This window comes from Bos mutus, chromosome 7 (genome assembly GCF_027580195.1).
Source record: "Bos mutus isolate GX-2022 chromosome 7, NWIPB_WYAK_1.1, whole genome shotgun sequence".
Taxonomy (NCBI): domain Eukaryota; kingdom Metazoa; phylum Chordata; class Mammalia; order Artiodactyla; family Bovidae; genus Bos; species Bos mutus.
Window position 1 is genome coordinate 49714380 of NC_091623.1, and position 21176 is coordinate 49735555.

The 21176-nt window shown below is 41.5% G+C and overlaps 1 protein-coding gene and 1 pseudogene across 1 annotated transcript in view; one reads left to right on the forward strand and one right to left on the reverse strand.

Moving 5' to 3' along the window:
* The first annotated feature begins 6470 nt into the window (after positions 1-6470).
* The window catches only part of CANX (calnexin), a 33281-nt gene continuing 18575 nt past the window's right edge, over positions 6471-21176 (forward strand). The window contains exon 1 of the mRNA XM_005893432.3: positions 6471-6653. The gene's annotated coding sequence lies outside the window, so the exon portion shown is untranslated. The remainder of the gene's footprint in view (positions 6654-21176) is intronic.
* On the reverse strand, positions 16204-16294 carry LOC138988672 (U6 spliceosomal RNA; annotated as a pseudogene).

Consider the following 21176-nt stretch of genomic DNA (forward strand, 5'->3'; position numbering starts at 1 on the left):
ATCTCCTTCAGAATGGACTGGTTGGATCTCCTTGCAGTCCAAGGGACTCTCAAGAGTCTTCTCCAACACCACAGTTCAAAAGCATCAATTCTTTGGCGTTCAGCCTTCTTCACAGTCCAACTCTCACATCCATACATGACCACTGGAAAAACCATAGCCTTGACTAGACGGACCTTTCTTGGCAAAGTAATGTCTCTGCTTTTCAATATGCTATCTAGGTTAGCCATAACTTTTCTTCCAAGGAGCAAGCATCTTTTAATTTCATGGCTGCAGTTCCCATCTGCCGTGATTTTGGAGCCCAAGAAAATAAAGTCTGTCACTGTTTCCATTGCTTCCCCATCTATTTGCCATGAAGTGGTGGGACCAGAGGCCATGATCTTAGTTTTCTGAATGTTGAGTTTTTTTTTTTAATTTAATTTTATTTAATTTTTAAACTTTACATAATTGTATTAGTTTTGCCAAATATCAAAATGAATCCACCACATGTATACATGTGTTCCCCATCCTGAACCCTTCTCCCTCCTCCCTCCCCATACCATCCCTCTGGGTCGTCCCAGTGCACTAGCCCCAAGCGTCCAGTACCGTGCATCAAACCTGGACTGGCATCTCTTTTCATACATGATATTTTACATGTTTCAATGCCATTCTCCCAAACCTTCCACCCTCTCCCTCTCCCACAGAGTCCATAAGACTGTTCTATACATCACTGTCTCTTTTGCTGTCTCGTTCACAGGGTTATTGTTACCATCTTTCTAAATTCCATATATATGCGTTAGTATACTGTATTGGTGTTTTTCCTTCGGCTTACTTCACTCTGTATAATAGGCTCCAGTTTCATCCACCTCATTAGAACTGATTCAAATGTATTCTTTTTAATGGCTGAGTAATACTCCATTGTGTATATGTACCATAGCTTTCTTATCCATTCATCTGCTGATGGGCATCTAGGTTGCTTCCATGTCCTGGCTATTATAAACAGTGCTGCAATGAACATTGGGGTACACGTGTCTCTTTCCCTTCTGGTTTCCTCAGTGTGTATGCCTAGCAGTGGGATTGCTGGATCATAAGGCAGTTCTATTTCCAGTTTTTTAAGGAATCTCCACACTGTTCTCCATAGTGGCTGTACTAGTTTGCATTCCCACCAACAATGTAAGAGGGTTCCCTTTTCTCCACACCCTCTCCAGCCCTACAGCTCAACTCCAGAAAAATAAATGACCCAATCAAAAAATGGCCCAAAGAACTAAATAGACATTTCTCCAAAGAAGACATACAGATGGCTAACAAACACATGAAAAGATGCTCAACATCACTCATTATCAGAGAAATGCAAATCAAAACCACTATGAGGTACCATTTCACCCCAGTCAGAATGGCTGCGATCCAAAAGTCTACAAATGAATGTTGAGTTTTAAGCCAACTTTTTCACTCTCCTCTTTCACTTTCATCAAGAGGCTCTTTAGTTCCTCTTCAATTTCTGCCATAAGGGTGGTATCATCTGCATATCTGAGGTTATTGATATTTCTCCCGGCAATCTTGATTCCAGCTTGTGCTTCATCCAGCCCGGCACTTCTCATGATGTATTCTGCGTATAAGTTAAATAAGCTAGTTGACAATATACAGCCTTGACGTACTCCTTTCCCTATTTGGAACCAGTCTGTTTTCCATGTCCGGTTCGAACTGCTGCTGCTTGACCTGTATACAGATTTCTCAGGAGGCAGGTAAGGTGGTCTGTTATTCCCATCTCTATAAGAATTTTCCACAGTTTGTTGTGATCCATACAGTCAAAGGCTTTGGCATAGTCAAAGCAGAAGTAGATGTTCTTCTGGAATTCTTTCCTTTTCTATGATTCAACAGATGTTGGCAATTTGACCTCTGGTTCCTCTGCCTTTTTAAATCCAGTTTGAACATCTGGAAATTTTCGATTAATGTACTGTTGAAGCCTGCTGCTGCTGCTAAGTCGCGTCAGTCGGGTCTGACTCTGTGCGACCCCATAGATGGCAGCCCAACAGGCTCCTCTGTCCCTGGGATTCTCCAGGCAAGAATACTGGAGTGGGTTGCATTGCCTTCTTCACTGTTGAAGCCTAGGTTGGAGAATTTTGAGCATTACTTTGCTAGCAAGTGAGATGAGTGCAATTGTGCTTCTGTAATTCTCCTTCCATAAAACCCCCTAAGTAATGGTGTTTGGAGAGCTTCTAGCTTGTTCAACACATGCAGGTGCTGGGAGGTTGGCATGCCTGGAGTGGGTCTAGAAGCTCTACCCATTCACACACATATACACCCATAACTTGCCCTATGCATTTTTCCATTTGGCTGTTCCTTAGTGGTAGCTTTTTACTTTAGTAAACCTGTGATAGCAAGTAAAGTATTTTCCTGGTTCTGTGTGTTGTTCTCTGAACCTGAAGAGGTGGTCATGGGAACCCCCAAATTTGTAGCTGGTCAAGGTGACCTGTGGATAGCCTGTGTACCTCATCTGCAGCTGAGCATCTGATGTGGGGGCAGTCTTAGCCTTTAAACCTGTGGTGTCTGTGATTAACTGGGTAGTTAGCATCAAAACTGAATTGAACTTGTTACCAAGTCCAAGCTCACTCTGCTTGGCCCACAAGACACACCAGTAAGTCCACAAAATGAGGTGTTAAGCCTTGTAGACCTAGAAGATGGCAGACTTATGTCTCAAAATTACCATCTTATCTGGGTTTGGATGCCAGTTTCTTTTATAGAACAGAGAAGTGAGGAGGTAAAGAAAAACGGCCATTAATCTTAGAAATATCTTCTGGAATGGCCAGCCTGCAGGGATTTGTCCTCAACTTCTTAAGAACATTATGCTTTAGCAGAAAAGTCCCTAGCAGGACCAACAGTCCTGTTCTGTCTTGGGCCCAGACTCAGGATTCCCAGGATCAGCTAAGGTTGAAGTCCCCCTCTTTTAGGGCTCTGTACTTTACCACCAGTCATCTGGACTCACACTTTCACTGTTGCCTTTGGTTCTTCTTTTCCTAGATTTCTGAGTCCTGTGGTGCAGTCTTCAGCATCAACATTTAATGCTTTGTTTCTAGACATCCTGTCGTTCCCTAATTCTGCCCTTTAATCAACTTCAAGAAGTAGTTTCCTAACCAGACTCATAGCTGGTAGTCTCTCTCTCTTTTAGACTCCCTGGAATAATATTAAAATAAAGCTTCCCTAGGGAATTTCCTGTTGGTCCAGTGGTCAGGACTTGGCTTTTTCACTGTCAGGGCCGGGTTTGATTTCTGGTTGGGAAACTAGGATCCTGCATGCCATAGGCTGTGTCCAAATTAACAAATAATAATTATAATGCTTCCCTAAATATCTAAATCATAACTGAAATTTAAAATTTAACCTATCTCCGTAAAGACTCATTGACTAGGTCTTAACCCAACTCTCGAGCTGAGCAAGCTCCCATTACTTTAATGAACACGTACCTTTCTCCAGCCAAAATACATGATGTCCCCAAATATATGATACCCATTTTCCTGCCTTTTCGTATGCTTTTTCATATTTAAAGGAGCCTTTCTCCAACTCTCCAACTACAGAAAACCTGCATATCCTACCTTATCCAGTTCAAGTCACATATTTCCCTGTCCATTCTAGATGAAAGCAGTCCTTCCCAATCCCCTTAAATTCCCTTTAGTACTGCCATCTTTTAACATTTACCTTCTCATTTTCCCTTCCAAGATGGCAGGAGGGAATAAAGCTGGCTCCTCACCTAGAGCCAGACATCCTGGAATGTGAAGTCAAGTGGGCCTCAGGAAGCATCACTACGAACAAAGTTGGTGGAGGTGATGGAACTGCAGTTGAGCTATTTCAAATCCTAAAAGATGATGCTGTGAAATTGCTGCAATCAGTATGCCAGCAAATTTGGAAAACTCAGCAGTGGCCACAGGACTGGAAAAGGTCAGTTTTCATTCCAATCTCAAAGAAAGGCAATACCAGAGAATGTTCAAACTACCACACAATTGCACTCATCTTACATGCTAGCAAAGTAATGGTCAAAATTCTCCAAGCCACGTTTCAACAGTACGTGAACTTCGAGATGTTCAAACTAGATTTAGAAAAGGCAGAGGAACCAGAGGTCAAATTGCCAACATCTGTTGGATTATAGAAAAAGCAAGAGAATTCCAGAAAAACGTCTACTTCTGCTTTATTGACTACGGCAAAGCCTTTGACTGTGTGGATCACAACAAACTGTGGAAAATTCTTATAGAGATGGGAATAGCATAACACCTTACCTGCCTCCTGAGAAATCTGTATACAGGTCAAGCAGCAACAGTTTGAACTGGACATGGAACAACAGACTGGTTCCAAATAGGGAAAGGAGTATGTCAAGGCTGTATATTGTCACCCTGTTTATTTAACTTATATGCAGAGTACATCATGAGAAATGCCGGGCTGGATGAAGCACAAGCTGGAATCAAGATTGCGGGGAGAAATATCAATAACCTCAGATATGCAGATGACACCACCCTTATGGCAGAAAGCAAAGAAGAACTAAAGAGCCTCTTGATGCAAGTGAAAGAGGAGAGTGAAAAAGTTGGCTTAAAACTCAACATTCAGAAAACTAAGATCATGGCCTCTGGTCCCACCACTTCGTGGCAAATAGATGGGGAAGCAATGGAAACAGTGACAGACTTTATTTTCTTGGGCTCCAAAATCACGGCAGATGGTGTCTGCAGCCATGAAATTAAAAGATGCTTGCTCCTTGGAAGAGAATTTATGACCAACCTAGACAGCATATTAAAAATCAGAGACATTACTTTGCCAACAAAGGTCCGTCTAGTCAAAGCTATGGTTTTTCCAGTAGTCATGTATGGTTGTGAGAGCTAGACTATAAAGAAAGCTGAGCGCCGAAGAATTGATGCTTTTGAACTGTGGCATTGGAGAAGACTCTTGAGAGTTCCTTGGACTGCAAGGAGATCCAGCCAGTCCATCCTAAAGGAAATCAGTCCTGAATATTCATTGGAAGGACTGATGCTGAAGCTGAAACTCCGATACTTTGGCCATCTGATGTGAAGAACTGACTCACTTGAAAAGACTCTGATTCTGGGAAAGATTAAAGGTGGGAAGAGAAGGGGATGACAGAGGATGAGATGGTTGGATGGCATCACCAACTCAATGGACATGATTTTGAGCAAGGTCAGGGAGTTGGTAATGGACAGGGAAGCCTGATGTGCTGCAGTCCATGGCGTCACAGGGTTGGACAGGATTGAGCAACTGAACTGAACTGGAGAAGCTGGGGTGTGTGTGTGTGTGTGTGTGTGTGTGTGTGTGTGTGTGTGTGTGCCTGCGCGCGCGCTTGCTAAATTGCTTCAGATCTGTCCAACTTTGTGCAATGGAGTGTAGCCTGCCGGGCTACTCTGTCCATGGGATTCTCCAGGCAAGGATACTGAAGTGAGTTGCCATGCCCTTTTCCGGCCTATCTTCTGGACCCAGGGATGAAACCCTGGTCTGTTACCTCTCCTGCACTGGCAGGCTGGTTCTTTATTGCTAGCACCACCTGGGAAGCCCATGGTTGTTGCTACATTTACCAAATACAGTTTTTTTCACCCTACCATTCAGCCTTTGGGTATCCAAACAAATGGATGACAGAAACCAGGACATATAAAGGTCTAAAAAAACCACACACCACTTCCATTTTCTGAGGTTCTCAGCATATTGAAAACTGAAGATATGCTAAAAGTGAGTTACAAAAGTTGTGGTGTGTTTGAAATCTTTCCATTGCACCATCTTTTTTCTCAATATTGTTGTCAGTGTGTCTCTGTGCGCTTTATGTCTAATTTTACTGAAGAAAACACTGAAAATTGAAATAAACCTGGAGTGTAATACTGTCGACTGTATTTGAGCTTGGGTAACAAGGTGGCCTCAGGCTGCCGGGCCTAGAGCAATGACACTGCAGGAACCGTGGCGCCTGCTTACACAGCGCAGTGCAGTCGACTTTAGGCCGGACCGAGGGAGCCGTTAGCGCTGCGCACTCTCTGCATCGGGGGCAAGGCCCTTCCCGATGGTTCACCAGACTTCCCATCCCTTCTTGCCAGGTGACATCTGACCCCCAAAGAAGGGAACGGAATGCTAGATTCTGAGGCCCGGGTCTAGGCACAGAAGGTGTGGGAACCACAGAGACAGAGAGAGAGGCAACTCCTGAAAGCGCGCCCACTAAGGAATCAACGCAACCGCGCGCGGGAACTCCCGAACGGCTGGTCCCGCCTCAGGGCGCGCGCGCCGGGGAGTATTCCTTTCCGCCCCAGCCCGCCCCCTTCCCTACCGCCCAACCAACGGCCACTTCCTGCCTCACTCCCAGCCAATCCCCACGCTCCACGAAGAATAGCCCTAGGGGGCGTATGGGAAAGTCCTCAGAGCGATGGTCGCATTGACCAACTGAATTCAGAAGCTGGCGCGGGGGGGCTGGCCTTGGCCCTAGCCGTAGCTACTCAGGAGCGAGGGGCGGGCTCAGGGCCGGGCTTCGTGCGCTGGGGCTAGCTCGCGCGGCGGCAGCGGGAGTCAAGGCCTCTTGGTTCTGCGGCACGTGACGGTCGTGCTTCTTCAGCTGCTGTGCTGCCTCAGCCGCTGTATTCTCTGCGGCGCGGGGCCAGTTGTGCGGGTGGGAGCAGGCGCGGGCGCCACCGGCCGTCCCGCTGAGGCTCGAGGTGAGACGGGAGGCCTGCTTGTGTTCGGGCCTGCGAGGACCCTTGGGGGCCTGGATACACGGCGCCGCGACCGGGGGCCCGAAGAGTCGGGCGTGGCCGGGGCAGTGGGGTCCGGTTGGGTTTCGAAAGCTCAGGCCCAGGCTGGCGCTCCAGCCGTGTGGTGTGAGGCCGGGACCTGGGCCGCTTGAGTTAGGGAGCCAGGCCCAGGCCGCACCACCGGGGTCGGGAGGCGTGGCAGGTGCCTTAGAACCTCTTTTGACCTCTGAGAAAGCTAACTTCTCCTTCTGGCTTTGCTTCTAGGGCTTTCTTAAGCCTATTGCTGGCTACCTGTGAAGCTGGGAAGTGGCCTGGAGTAACTGGGTAAAGGTCTGGAATAGGATCGGGCCTAGTCGATGTCCCTTGTAGTGGGGAAGAGTTGATAGTGGGTCGAGAGAAGAGAATATTTAGCATTAGAGGTTCAGTATTTGAAAATTAAAATCACAGAGTGAAGAGTGGAGTATGGAGAATGTGCTAGAACACGCAGTGGCTGGAAAACTTAAGCCCTGACATTTAATTATATCTCTTCATGGATGAGGAGTAAGTAATCTGGTTTGTAAATTCACAAAGACTGGCAGGAAAGCACCCAAAAGCTCTCTGGGCAAGTCATTTTATAGTGGAGGAAACTTGAGGCCCAGAGCTCTGAAATGATTGGCTCAAGGTCATAGGATTAATTTTATGATCACGTTGGAGTTTTAGTTGAGGCAGTTTTGATGTAGTGGTTAAGGCTAAGGCCCTGGTTCAAGTCGTTAATCTGTCATTTGTTGCTATATGAACTTAGGCAATTTACTTCTCCTCTGTACTCCATTTTTCTCCAAATAATGGATATAAAATCTGATGGTGGTGTTGTTAGAACTAAATTGTGTATAAAAAAGGACAGGAGGCACTTTGACTACTTGATAAATGATTTAAATAAATTAAGGCCTGAATGATGTTGGTCCCCTACATCAACATCCTCCTTTTTGAGTTGGTTAAGTTCTGGGACCTGAAGTCACGTTTATGGATATAGGAGGAAGAAACTGGACTTAGTGGATTAACTGCTGGGTATGACACAAGTGAATGCTGGCTGGAGGAAGTTAAACTGAGCTGAATATTAAAAGCTTGGGAGGACAAAGGTGAGCCACAGTTAGGTTTCTTTACCTGAGTTAGGAAATGGAACATTTTGCTAAATTTTTTAATAAGAATTAGTGGGCGGGAGGATTTGTTTTGTTTCAGGGTTTTTTTTAAAGGGAGGAACTGTATTGATCTTTAAAATCATTCTGTATATCAGTCTTTTAACAGCCATGTGTAAGTGCCATGACTAGAATCACTGCTGAGTTGTCCATTTGCTGTAGTAAGAGCAGAGGTAGAGAATTGTGTGGGCGTTCTCCTGTGCCCCAGCACAAGCAAACAAGTCAGGGAACTGGATTATGAGATAGCTAGAATGAACGGTGTATTGGAGTAAACGTGCCGCACAGCAAATGCATTTCCTAACCTGTCTGATAATGAATGTCAGCAACTCCCTACCTGACTATCTTGACTCAACAGTTTCAACTAGCACATTATCTTCCAAGGACCTTGAGGGGTAAACGTTTTGACGGAAGTTGTTGCTGCAGTTTTGGCAATCATGCTCTTGCGTCCTTTCAGTTACAGAGTTCACTTTGCCCTGAGAGATAGCTTAAGGGGATGAAGTGACAATTGGTAAGCACAAAAGCAGGCTGGAGAGACTTGAATTCCAGGCCCAGCGAGGTAACTGGCTTAATGAACAACATTAGTTTCCACATCTTAGAACAGAATGAGGAGTGCCAAGGATACCTTACCATTAGGGATCTTTTAGGAGAGACAAATAAGATGGGGAACATGAAACCGCTTTGAATGGCGTAATGAACTATGCAAGTAGAAGAATTGGCAGCTCATAACAACTCCTAGGAAATAACAGTGCCTGAACATAGTTACAACCTGTACAGCTTACTGTAGAGCTTTGTCAGAAAAGTGCGGGCTGAATGCTTTGTAAACTATAACAGATGATTTTTAAATTAAGCTTAACTGTGAAAATTATTTGGAGAATTTTATTTTTTTAAGTAACTTAGAATCTTTAGCAATGTTTTTGGAATCCACATTTTAAATCGACTTAGTTTATACGAAAAAGGAAAGTGCTATGGAAAGATACATTTTAATGTTCCTGTCAATCAAAAGCAGAATTCAGAACTGAACTAGGCAGTGTACATCTATTTTTTTAGTGGATGAGCATTTACAGTAAGGACCACTTTGAATTTTATGTACTTCCCTCCCACTATTAAGTGCTTTGATGTTTCGACTAGATGTAATCAAGAGGAATGAAAAGTAGTAGTAAAATAGTTATCTGTGACTGGAATCAAATTCCTTTTAAGTGGTTCCTTTTCAATCTAAGACTTCAAGTTTCTTATCGCTGTTAAAATTCAGTGTTTTAGGACCATCAAAGCTTAAACGGTGTCGCTGGGCAATACCTAGTAATAATAGAAATCACTGATAATGTTGCACATTACTGTAAGCCAGGTACTGATATGAACACATTGCATGCATTTTGTTTATATAGCTATCCTAAGGTGTACACAGTGTAAATGTATCCCAGTGTAAATGGCTCAGATGGTAAAGCATCCGCCTGCAATGCAGGAGACCCGAGTTCGATCCCTGGGATGGGAAGATCCCCTGGAGAAGGAAATGGCAACCCACTCCAGTACTCTTGCCTGGAAAATTCCGTGGACTGAGGAGCCTGGTAGGCTACAGTCCATGGGGTCCCAAAGAGTCGGACACTGAGCGACTTCACTTTCACTTTAAAAAGTACACAGTGTTGTTGTTTTAGAGATGAAGAAACTGAGGCCCTGAAGTTAGTAATTCACCCAATATGCCAAGTTATTAAGTAGAAGATTAGGGATTGTGACTTCTGAGTTCCTGCTCCTTGTTGTACAGGAACAAAAGTTGTGTCTGACTCTTGTGACATTGTGGACTGTAGCCCGCCAGGCTCCTCTGTCCTTGGGATTTATCAGGCAAGAATACTAGAGTGGGTTGCCATGCCCTCTTCCAGGAAATCTTCCCAACCCAGCGATCAAACCGCGTCTCCTGCTTCGCCAGTGGATTCTTCACCGTTGAACCACATGAGAAGCCAGTCCTGCTCATTAACCGTACTTTTAACTGTGACCTTGGACAGTTTAGCTTTAGTTTCCTCATGTGTCACATGGATGATAGAAGCTCCTGGGGATCTTATGAAGATTAAATTAGACAATCTAAAGGTGTCTAAAATCAGTGAGACATAACATTTTAAAAGGGTAGATAAATGGATAGCCTACATGAAGGAAAGACTGCCTCGTTTTTTAATTACATTCAGCCTTTGGAAAAAAATCACTTTGTGGAATTCCCTGGTGGGCCAGTGGTTAGGACTTGGCTATTCCATTGCAGGGGGCACGAGTTCAATCCCTGGTTGGGCAACTAACATCCAGCAAGCTGCGCAGCCAAAAGGAAAAAAAATCACTTAAAAAAAAAAAATAACCAATTCTGCCAGCTAGGTCACTTCTGTTCTTTTTTCTGATTTCTCATGGGTTAAAGGAATTAGAGGTGACATTTCCTAACTACTTTTAAGAGATAAAATTCCAAAAAGGAAAGCTTCAGAACTGAATGATTTCACTAGTGAATTCTACCAGATACTTAGGGAAGAATTAATACCAATCCTTCACAAACTTTTCTAAAAAATAGAAGAAAGGAAAACACTTCTAACTCATCCTTTAAGGCCAGTATTACCATGATAACAAAATGAAAGACTTCACAAGAAAACCATAGAACAATATCCCTTAAGCAAATAAATGAAAAGTCCTCAAAATGCTAGTAAGTGGGATCAAGCAACATATAAAAAAGAATTATACACCACAGCCAAATGGGATTTAACCCAAAAATGTAAGGTTGGTTTACCATACAATAAAGAATGTAATATACTGCATTAATAAAGGACAAAAAACCTACACGATCATCTCAGTTTGATAAAGTGCAGCACCCTTTCATGACAGAAGCACTTAACAGACTAGGAATATAAGGGAACTTTGTTGACCTAAGAGAGAAATTCCTTTTGTGGGATTTGTTGTTCCTTTCTAATTTCTCATGGGTTAAAGTAATTAGAGGTGAAATTTCCTAACTACTTAAAAAAATGATTTATTTGGCTGTCCTGGGTTTTAGTTGCTTAGATCCAGTTCCCTGACCATCTGGGGCCACCTGCATTGGGAGCACAGAGTCCTAGCCATTGGACCACCAGGGAAGTCCCCCTAACTACTTTTAAGAAACAAAATCTTAAAAAGCCCAGAACCATGTGGGTTCACTGGTGAATTCTACCAAATGCTTAGGGAAGAATTAACACTAATCCCTCACAAACTCTTCCAAAAATAGAAGAGAGGAGAATAGTTTCCAATACGTTCTATGAGGCCAGTATTACCCTGATACCAAAACTAGACAAAGACTTTACAAGAAAGCCACAGACTAATATCTTTATGAAAATAGATGCAAAATAGACTATCTTGAAAATATCAAACTTTAATTTTAAAATAATTTGAGACTCCATTTGTTTTAAAAATCTTTTTTTTTTGATGGCCCCCTTTGTGAGCATAAAGATACTGCCTATGAGAGGTGACAAATTTAATATTTCTTTAGTGTTTGCCAGTTCCTAAAGTTGCTCTAAATCAACTTTTGATTTGTTGAAATTCAATGCAGAATGTGTATGTTTCTAATAGAATATTTTGTGTTCAGTTGAAGTCTCATGTGTATTTTTCAGTATGTATAGTAAAATAATAGGACTCTTTAGAATGTGTCCTGAGAACAGAGTTATCATTAACCAAAAATAAATTTGGAGGAATTCATGAAATTGGTGGCAGAGCAGAAAATAAGAAAGTCACAGATAAACAGGGATATTTCCCTGTCCAAATGCTACAGTTGTATATACACCATTGCAAGGAAGAGTTAAAGAAAAAAAATCATAGAATATAATGAGAAGAAAGCTAGTTCTTCTTGTTACATAAAATCATTCACCTTTGTTGAAATATGTAGGAGGTGTAGGCAGTCTGGGAATTGAAGATGTGGTTGTACTAATTGTGTATCAAAAGAACAAACCATTTGTGTACTTATGAAGTACTGGACTCTGATAGACTGTGTATTGTCTTTTTGTATTTTCACAGCAAGCCTTTGAGCTAGTAGTACTACTAGCTACATTTATAAAATAGGGAAGAAAGACTCCTGTAAGTTCAATAAGCTGACCAAGGCTACAAAGAGAGTCAAGAAAGCCTTGAACCCAGATTTCTCTGACATGACAGTTTACACCATCACATACACTGTACTGCCTTTTGCATAAGGCCTTAATTTTCTGAATCGTCAGTTTTAAAATAGAATGCTTCCATTTCTAGAATAAAAGGTAAATTCACTCTTAAAAGTTAAAAAGTGAATAGATTAAGGTCTCTTGAAGAATCCTTCTGACCCTGAGATTTTGAGAACTGGGCTTTTTGTTCTGTCCTTGGAAAATTGAGATGCAAGTTGGAAATCATTTATATTATTTATAAATGTATATTACAAATATGCATGTATTTTCTTGGCTTTGTGTACATTTCTTGGCTTTGTGTACATTTGTCCATGTGATCCCAGTGGTAGAGATTCTTTGCCTTGGATATAGGCTGATAATTATATTTGATTATTAAAAGCAAAACACTTATTAACTGGAAGGAAGGGGGCAAGATGTTCAGATTTCTAATCCAACTCACACTTCTGGGTCTTTCTCTGTACTTCTGTGCTTTGAAAGACTGGGTCGATTGAAAGCTGGTTTCTATACAACTTTGATCAAGTCTTAACGAACCAACCATACTGATCCAGTAATACATTTTTTAAGAGAAGCTTTCAGGTTTGAAATAATTACAGACCTACAAAAGTTGCAAAATAGTACAGAGAGATCTCTTGTACCCAATACCCAGCTTCCCAAATAACAGTATAGGTAGATAACTATAGTAAAATATCAGAACTAGGAAAAAATTGCATTGGTACAATCTACAGACCATATTTGGATTTCTCCAGGTTTTACCTGCCCTTGGGTGTACATAGTTACGTACAGTTTTATCATGACACTAGTTGATAGTTAACGTTTTTGCTTTTTGGTGTTTTTTATAGACAAAATATTCAGGCTGGAGTCTTAAGTAGTACTAACAGCTCTCTGCATGTTTTTTCCTAGTTAGATAAAAGGTTATGAGTTTATGTTATCCACCTCCAACTCCCCTGAAACTTGATTGGTAGAACTAATGGTACAGAATATTCATGAACTCTGAAAACATGGGCAAATACATTTTATGTTTCCAGACTTTAAGGACACCCTTTATTGATCCTGAAGGTCAGAGTTTTTTTTGTTGTTTTTTTTTTTTAATATTTGATAACTAGTTGGCCCTCATGGAATTGAACACTATCAGCAAACATTCATTTAGTGTTTAATATGTGCCAGGTTTGCTGCTGGGCATTAGACCCATTTTCTCCTTTAACCCTTTGTAATACAGAATTCTCACACTTCAGTCTTGTGACTGCCAGGAAACAGTCTTGAGCCCTACCACCCAGTATTTATTGAAAGTCCATCTGAGGGAATTTCCTGGCAGTCTCACGGCTAGGCATTTTCACTGTTGGGGCCTGGGTTTGATCCCTGATGTCTCAAGCTATGCGGCACGGCCAAAGGGGGAAAAAAATCTAGCTGAGAAATATTTAATGAGTATTTGAAGGAAGTGCAGTCTGTTCACTTCTCTGGAACCTAGAAATTGTAAGTTTTATTTCCAGATCAAGTTCTGAATCAAGAGAAATCAGAACTTGGCCTGTATAGTCTTGGCCCTCATATTGTTGGTTTTATTGACTTCACTTTTGCTCTAGTTAAGGGATACTGTACGATAAAGCCACACAAAACTATATTTACATATAATTTGAGGGTATTTTTAAGAAAAGTTCACTTTGGTAGACTCATAAATGTTAAAAGATTTTCTTGTTTGTGGTTTTGATTTTTAATTGCAAGTCTCCTGGAGGTCTGTAAGTGATTTGTAATTTGGCCAAGACAGGACTTTAAACGGGCGCACTGAGAGACAGCTGGTGGCACTAAGCAGTTTAGTCATGAATTAGACATCCACCTAGCATTTGTGCCCAAGCTCAAAGGGGCACTGTGGTAGAGTTTAAGGTAATAGCCTTGCGGTGATTAAGAATAAAAATAAAAATGGCTCTTAGAGGAAAATCAGGAAATGAAGTACTCCAAGAAAATGATGGCTTTCAAGCAAAAAGTATGAGAGAAACTGCTATAATGGCATTCAGGAATAGGAGAAATCTTGCACTGGAAGAGGTAGCTTAGTGAGCATGATTCTTTACTGCTGGAAAGTGTTAACTTGGTTTACAGGCACATAATTTCTTTACTTTTATTCTTAAATATTTTAGATTTAGGAGTCATTTGCTCTGGGACTTTGGGGAAGTGGGGGAGTGGGGAAAATGTGCGGTTTATTTTTTTAAAGCATTATTGCTTTGTTATTGAGCTTCTTGTTACATATTTCCTGTTAATAATCTTAAAAATAGTGACAACAGAGAAATACGCTGTCTGCTTTGTTGTTTAGTTGCTAAGTCATGTCCCACTCTTTTGCGACCCCATGGACTGTAGCCCGCCTGGCTTCTCTGTCCATGGGATTTCCTAGTCAAGGATACTGGGAGTGGGTTGCCATTTCCTTCTCCAGGTTGGGATTTTCCCGACCCAGGGATTGAACCCACATCTTCTGCATTGCAGGCAGATTCTTTACCACTGAGCTACCTGGGAAACCCTTACACTCTCTGCTTAGGAGTTTCTAAGTGTTAAGACATGTGAGTTCTATTTATTTATTTTCCCAAAGTAATTAATTAGGCTGCAGTGGGTCTTCGTTGTGGGAGAGGGCGTGAAGGATCTAGGTCTCTAAACAGGGATCAAACCCGGCTCCCTTGTGTTGGAAGCATGAACTCTCAGCCACTGGTCCACCAGAGAAGTCCTTGAAGAGTTCTAAAGGGAGAAAAAAGCTGCTTCTTAGATGTCTTCTTGAACATTAATATAAGTGAAAAAATCATTTTGTGTATAAGACAAAAGTGGTGTAAAATTATCAAGTAAAGTATTGGGAGACAGGAGACTTGGCCTCTGCCCCTCATTTGCCAATAACCGTTTTTGGCAAGTCAGTCTGTTGGACCTCAGTTTCTTCTCTGAAAAGAGATTTAGACTAGATTCCAATAGTATATATTTCAGCCCTGGAATTTTTTTTTGGAGGCTGCTGCTGCTGCTGCTAAGTCGCTTCAGTCGTGTCCAACTCTCTGCGACCCCAGAGACGGCAGCCCACCAGGCTCCCCCGTCCCTGGGATTCTCCAGGCAAGAACACTGGAGTGGGTTGCCATTTCCTTCTCCAATGCAAGAAAGTGAAAAGTGAAAGTGAAGTCGCTCAGTGGTATCTGACTCTTAGCGACCCCATGGACTGCAGCCTACCAGGCTCCTCTGTCCATGGGATTTTCCAGGCAAGAGTACTAGAGTGGGTTGCCATTGGGATAGGAGACAAATATTTGATGCATAATAGTGGAACATCCTTTTTTTAAAAAATGAATTTTTTACAGAATCGTTTTTAAATCTATAGAATCATTTCTGCCATGATTAACATTAGTATAGTACATTTATTATAAATAATGAACGGGTAATGGTAATTACCAAAGTCCATATTTAATTCAGATTTCCTTTGTTTTTATTTGCTGCTCTTATTCCATGGTACCGTGTTACATTTAGCCATCATGTCTCCTTAAACTCCTCTTGACTGTGACAGTTTTTAAGATTTTCTTTGTTTTTGATGTCCTTGAACAATTTGAGGACTACTGGTCAGGACAGCAGTCCCTCTGTTGGGATTTCCTTGATGTTTTTCTCATGATTAGAGGGAATATGGATTTTGGGGAGGAAGACCACAGAGGTTAAAGTACTGTTTTTTTTTTTTAATATAAATTTATTTATTTTAATTGGAGGCTAATTACAATATTGTATTGGTTTTGCCGTACATCAATATGAATCCGCCACGGGTGTACACGTGTTCCCCATCCTGAACCCTGCTCCCACCTCCCTCCCCATACCATCCCTTTGGGTCATCCCAGTGCACCAGCCCCAAGCATCCTGTATCATGCATCGAACCTGGGCTGGTGATTGGTTTCACATATGATATTATACATGTTTCTCAATGCCATTCTCACAAATCATCCCACCCCTCTCCCTCTCCCACAGAGTCCAAAAGACTGTTCTATAATCTGTGTCTCTTTTGCTGTCTCTCATACAGGGTTATCGTTACCATCTTTCTAAATTCCATATATATGCGTTAGTATACTGTATTGGTGTTTTTCTTTCTGGCTTACTTCACTCTGTGTAATAGGCTCCAATTTCATCTACCTCATTAGGACTGATTCAAATGTATTCTTTTTAATGGGTGAGTAATACTCCATTATGTATATGTACCACAGCTTTCTTATCCATTCAAAAAATATAGAATGCTTCACGAATTAGCGGGGCCATGCTAATCTTCTCTTTATCATTCCAATTTTAGTATATGTGCTGCCGAAGTGAGCGCTGAAGTACTGTTTTCAATGACATCACTTTTGGTCTTTACCTTGAGCACCTGGCTGAAGTAGTGTTTGCTGGGTTTCTCCCCTGTAAATTCCTGCTTTTCCTGTTCCCGTATAGGAAAGATAGCGCTCTGTGGAGCCCACTTGTAAGGGTAGGGAGTTACGTTTCTCCTCCTTGACAGTGGACTGTCTGTATCTGTTACGTGGAATATTTCTGCCTGGGAAATTTGCCTCTTATTTGTTTAATCTCATTTATTTATTCATGCAGTAACGTAATGCGTAGATTGATGGGCATTTATTCTGTGCTTTGGAGTATGATCCACCAGCACTTACTTACTGCTCATGTTTTCCAGCTTTGGCCATTGCTCTTCCTTTTGTTCCTTTGATGTAGCCCCCCATCATTGTGGGTGTTTTTTTGTTTTGAACACTTCGTCACTTTCTGGCAGTACAAGATGTTCCAGGCTTGTCTTATATGTTTGCTGCCCTAATCCTAGAATCAGTCAAGGAACCCTGTTTCCTTTTTATTGGAGATGATATTGGAAACCAAAATCTTTGGTACTAGGGTATTTATTGTATTGCTACTGAGGTGTAGTTTCTTGTATGCCCTCTTAACTGATAGAGCAAGAAAATATATGTGTGTATACTAAGTGGTTTATATGCACATATCTATAAATATTTCGTATGTAACCCTCTGTATATTAAGATAAACGTGAGTTCATATTGTAGTCTCTTAACTCTTGCCCATTACCATGTGGATTATCTTAGCCTCTTTCCCTTGCTTGTCCGTAAACTTCCCACGCTCAGCATTGAAAGTGGCTCCTACCATACACCATCCATTTACTTAATTGTTCAATTCTGATATATATGTATAGCAGTATCCCAATTGTTAACCTGTATACTCATGTGACGGAGAAGGCAATGGCAAGCCACTCCAGTGTTCTTGCCTGGAGAATCCCAGGGACGGCAGAGCCTGGTGGGCTGCCGTCTATGGGGTCGCACAGAGTCCGACACCGCTGAAGCGACTTGGCGGCAGCAGCATACTCGTGTGAATCAGCGTAACTTGAATAGCGCTTTTGTATAGTGTGGTTTTTCAGACTTGACTGATTTCCAGAGCTACTTAGGTTAACGTCTTTTCCCGCCACCTCTTTGAGTGAGGTGGTTTCATACATTTGTAATACAGTTGGGTTGTTTTGTCACATCCTGTGTGTATCCTGGATCACTCAACCTCTTAAATGATGTTTTGTAATTTCCATACATCAAGATTCATTCTCTGTGCTGTTAAGTTTTATGGGATTTGAAAAATATGTAGTACCATGTATCCATAATTACAAGAGTATACAGAATAGTTTCTCTGCCTAAAAGAGCCCCCTGTGCTTACCTATTCAACCCGACCGCCACCTCTAAACCTCTGATTTTTCTTTTTTTTCTTTTGATATCTAGGGTTTGGCCTTTTTCAGAATGTACTCTAATTGGAATTATATAGCATTGGCCTTTTCAGACTCAGCCTTCTCTCAGCAGTATCCACTAAAGATTCAAGTCTTTTTTTGGCTTAACAGCTCTTTTTTTTTTTTTTTAATTGAAGTATAGTTTATAGTTTGTTTACAGTGTTATGATAATGTCTGCTGTACAGCAAGGTGATTCAGCTTAGGAGCTAGTCTTGTAATTCGGAACAATATTTCATCGAATGGGCATACTACAGTTTGTTTACTCATTCCCCTACTGCAGAGCGTTTTGGTTTCTTCAAGTTGTGAGTTATTATGGATAAAGCTGCTATAAACATTTGTGTGGCAGGTTTTGTCAAGTCGTAAGCCTTCAGATCAGTTGGGCAAGAACTTGGGAACATGATTGACAAATCATATAGTAAGTCTATGGTTAGCTTTGTAAGAAGTTGCCAGATATGTTCCAGAGTGCCTGAAATTTTAGATTTTCACCAGCACTGAAATGAGTTCCTGTTACTTCACATCCTTGCTAGTGTTTTGGATCTTAGCCGTTCTAATAGGTGTATTGTAGTATCTCATTGTTTGCAGTTACCTAATGGCAGATGAAAGCGCTTCCCCGGTGGCTCAGCGGTAAAGAATCTGCTTGCAGTGCAGGAGCTACAGGAGACCTAGGTTCTATCCCTGGGTCAGGAAGATCCCCTGGAGAAGGACATGGCAACCCACTCCAGTATTCTTGCCTGGAGAATCCCACGGACAGAGGAGCCCAGTGGGCTATAGTCCATGGGGTTGCAAAGAGTCGGACACGACTGAAGCGACTTAGCAATGGCAGATGATGTTTGATCTTCTCATATGCCATCTAAATATCTTGTTTGGTGAGTTTAGATGTTTTGCCCATTTTGTAATTCGGTGGTTTGTTTTCTTACTGGTTGAGTTTGTGTTCTTTGCACATTTTGGAAACCATTTCTTTATTAGATATTTATTTTGCAAATATTTTCTCCTAGCTTGATTTGTTTTTTAATTCTCAAGTTTCTTTCATGGAGTTAAAGTAAGTTCAACCAATTTTTTTCTTCTGTGTTTCTAGCTTTTGATGTATTGGAAACTCTTTGTCAAACCCAAGAATGTTTAAAATTTCTCCTATGTTTTCTTATAGAAATCGTAATAGTGCAACATCCTTTTTGATACAAGGAATGTGGGTAGGAGGACTGAAATGAGGGTGGGTTTTGTTTCTTGATAATATTGGATTTTTATTAATGAAGTGGAGAATTAAGATCACCTTAAAATATAGTGTTGAATTATTTCTAAGTGTGACCAAGTCTTTAACAAAATTTGGAATGTTTGGGCTGGCTTAATAGTGGCTCTTGAAACTAGACCTGTTTACTGTAGCATTTTCTTGGGAGTATTGGCAAATTACTTTGGCAAGTATTGAAGTAGCGTATGTAAAACTAGCAGTGGCTTAGGCTTATAAACACACAGCTGTGAGAATTGATTTGTCATGGTTTGGCAGTGGTGGTTCCTCCACGGCTTTAACAACCCTCTAGATGATGTGAAAGTTAACAGATATGTGCCTGAGACTTCTCAAACCTGAAAAACCAGGTCCTGAAACTCAGGGTGTAGGGGAAATGGTGGTGGAGAGAAGTGCATTTCCTGTTGTTCCTGACTGGGATGGTAGCCTTATGCTACCGGACAACTTTTACTTTTATTCTGCCTCCCCCACACAGATGCCATCTTTCCTGGGTTCCTTGGTCCAGCAACCTGTTCCGCAGTCACACTCTTCTAAACCCTGCCTGAATCCTCCATTCCAGACCACTCCCTTCAGGACCCTTCCTGACTAGTCTTTCTATCCTCTCTATCACACATGTTCGGGATGAGCTACATTTTGTCTAGTGTCATAGAAATAGGACATTTGAATTCTTTGACTCTCACTTATTGGTTGTGATATTGAGTAAATGATTGGGTTGTTTTCATTTCACTACATCTTAGTAATACCTCAAGGGAGGTTTACAAAATAATGAACTGCTTTTATAAACTGGAAAACAAAGCACAGGTTGATTGTTCATAAACCCTAATCAGTGGTTCTCAAGGTAGCAACCTTTGCATCCCCTGGAACCTGATAGAAAGGTAAGGGCCCAGCGCGCACACTGAATCAGCAGTGTGTTTTAAAAAGCCCCCTGATGCATGCTCAAGTTAGAGAAGAGCTGCCTTGTGACTATGCTTAACCTAAGGAGAGTTGTATTAGGCTGCTTGGACTGCCATGACAGTACCACAGGCCGGGTGGCTTAAGCAACAGAAAAGTTTTTTCTTACAGTCTGGAAGTCCACGATCAAGGCGTTGGCAGAGTTGGCTTCTGGTGTGGCCTTTCTCCTCAGCTTGCGGAGGGCCACCGTCTTGTGTCCTCGTTGGACTTAACGTCTGTGCACATGGATTCCTGGTTCTCTTCCTCTCATTATAGACACCAGGCCTATCGGTTAGGGCCCCAACTTTATGACCGCTTTTAACCTTAATTACTTCCTTAAAGGTCCTATCTAGTTATGTTGGGAGTTCGAGTTTCAACATACAGATGTGAGGTGGGAGGCACAGTTAAGCCTGTAACAGCAGTATATGTTGTATGTGTGTATGCTCAGTTGCTCACTGTGTGCAAATCTTTTACAACCCCATGGACTGTAGCCTGCCAGGTTCCTCCATAGGATTTCCCAGGTGAGAATACTGGAGTGGGTTACCATTTCCTTCCCCAGTGGATCTTCCCGAAACGGGCATCTCCTTCATTGGCAGACCAATTCTTTACCACTGAGCCACCTGGAAGCCCATAACATAGCAATAGTGCATCAACAAATTAACAATTACAGAGAAAAAAATCAATCTTCCTGTTCTGCAGTTGTTTTCTCCCTCACTAAACCCTACCTGAATCCCATTTTTGAAAGATGAGTAGTTAGTTCATCTCCCTGATTAGCTTTTCCTTGAGCAGCAGTGTTTTAACATCAGTACATAGTCCTTATTAATTCTTTGGTTTTGTGATTCATTTAATTGCTACTAGGCTTATCATATTTTGCCTTTTTGATTTAACTGTTTTGTGGACTAATTTGATTTATAGTTTATCCCTGGGAACCCAACTACCATTTATAGCATTATTTCTGTGAGGACTTGTTAGGTTGTATACAGTTGATTTAGATAAAAGTGTTGAATCAGCCTGTTTAGTTTCAGAGAATCCAGTGTAGTTGTAAATCAAAGCAATATTGCTATGCCATTGTATATTTTGGTGGTAGAGAATAGAAGCCTTACCAGTGAAAAATTCAAATTACTGGCATTTCTTGGTATAGAAGAAGCCATAGCAGAATGTTAACATTGAGAGTTTTTCCTAACTCCTAGGAAACTCCTAAACCAGTCTTAGGAAGGATTATGAGTGACTTTTTTTTTTTTTTTTAATCTTTTATTTCTTTATTTTCTGTGCTGC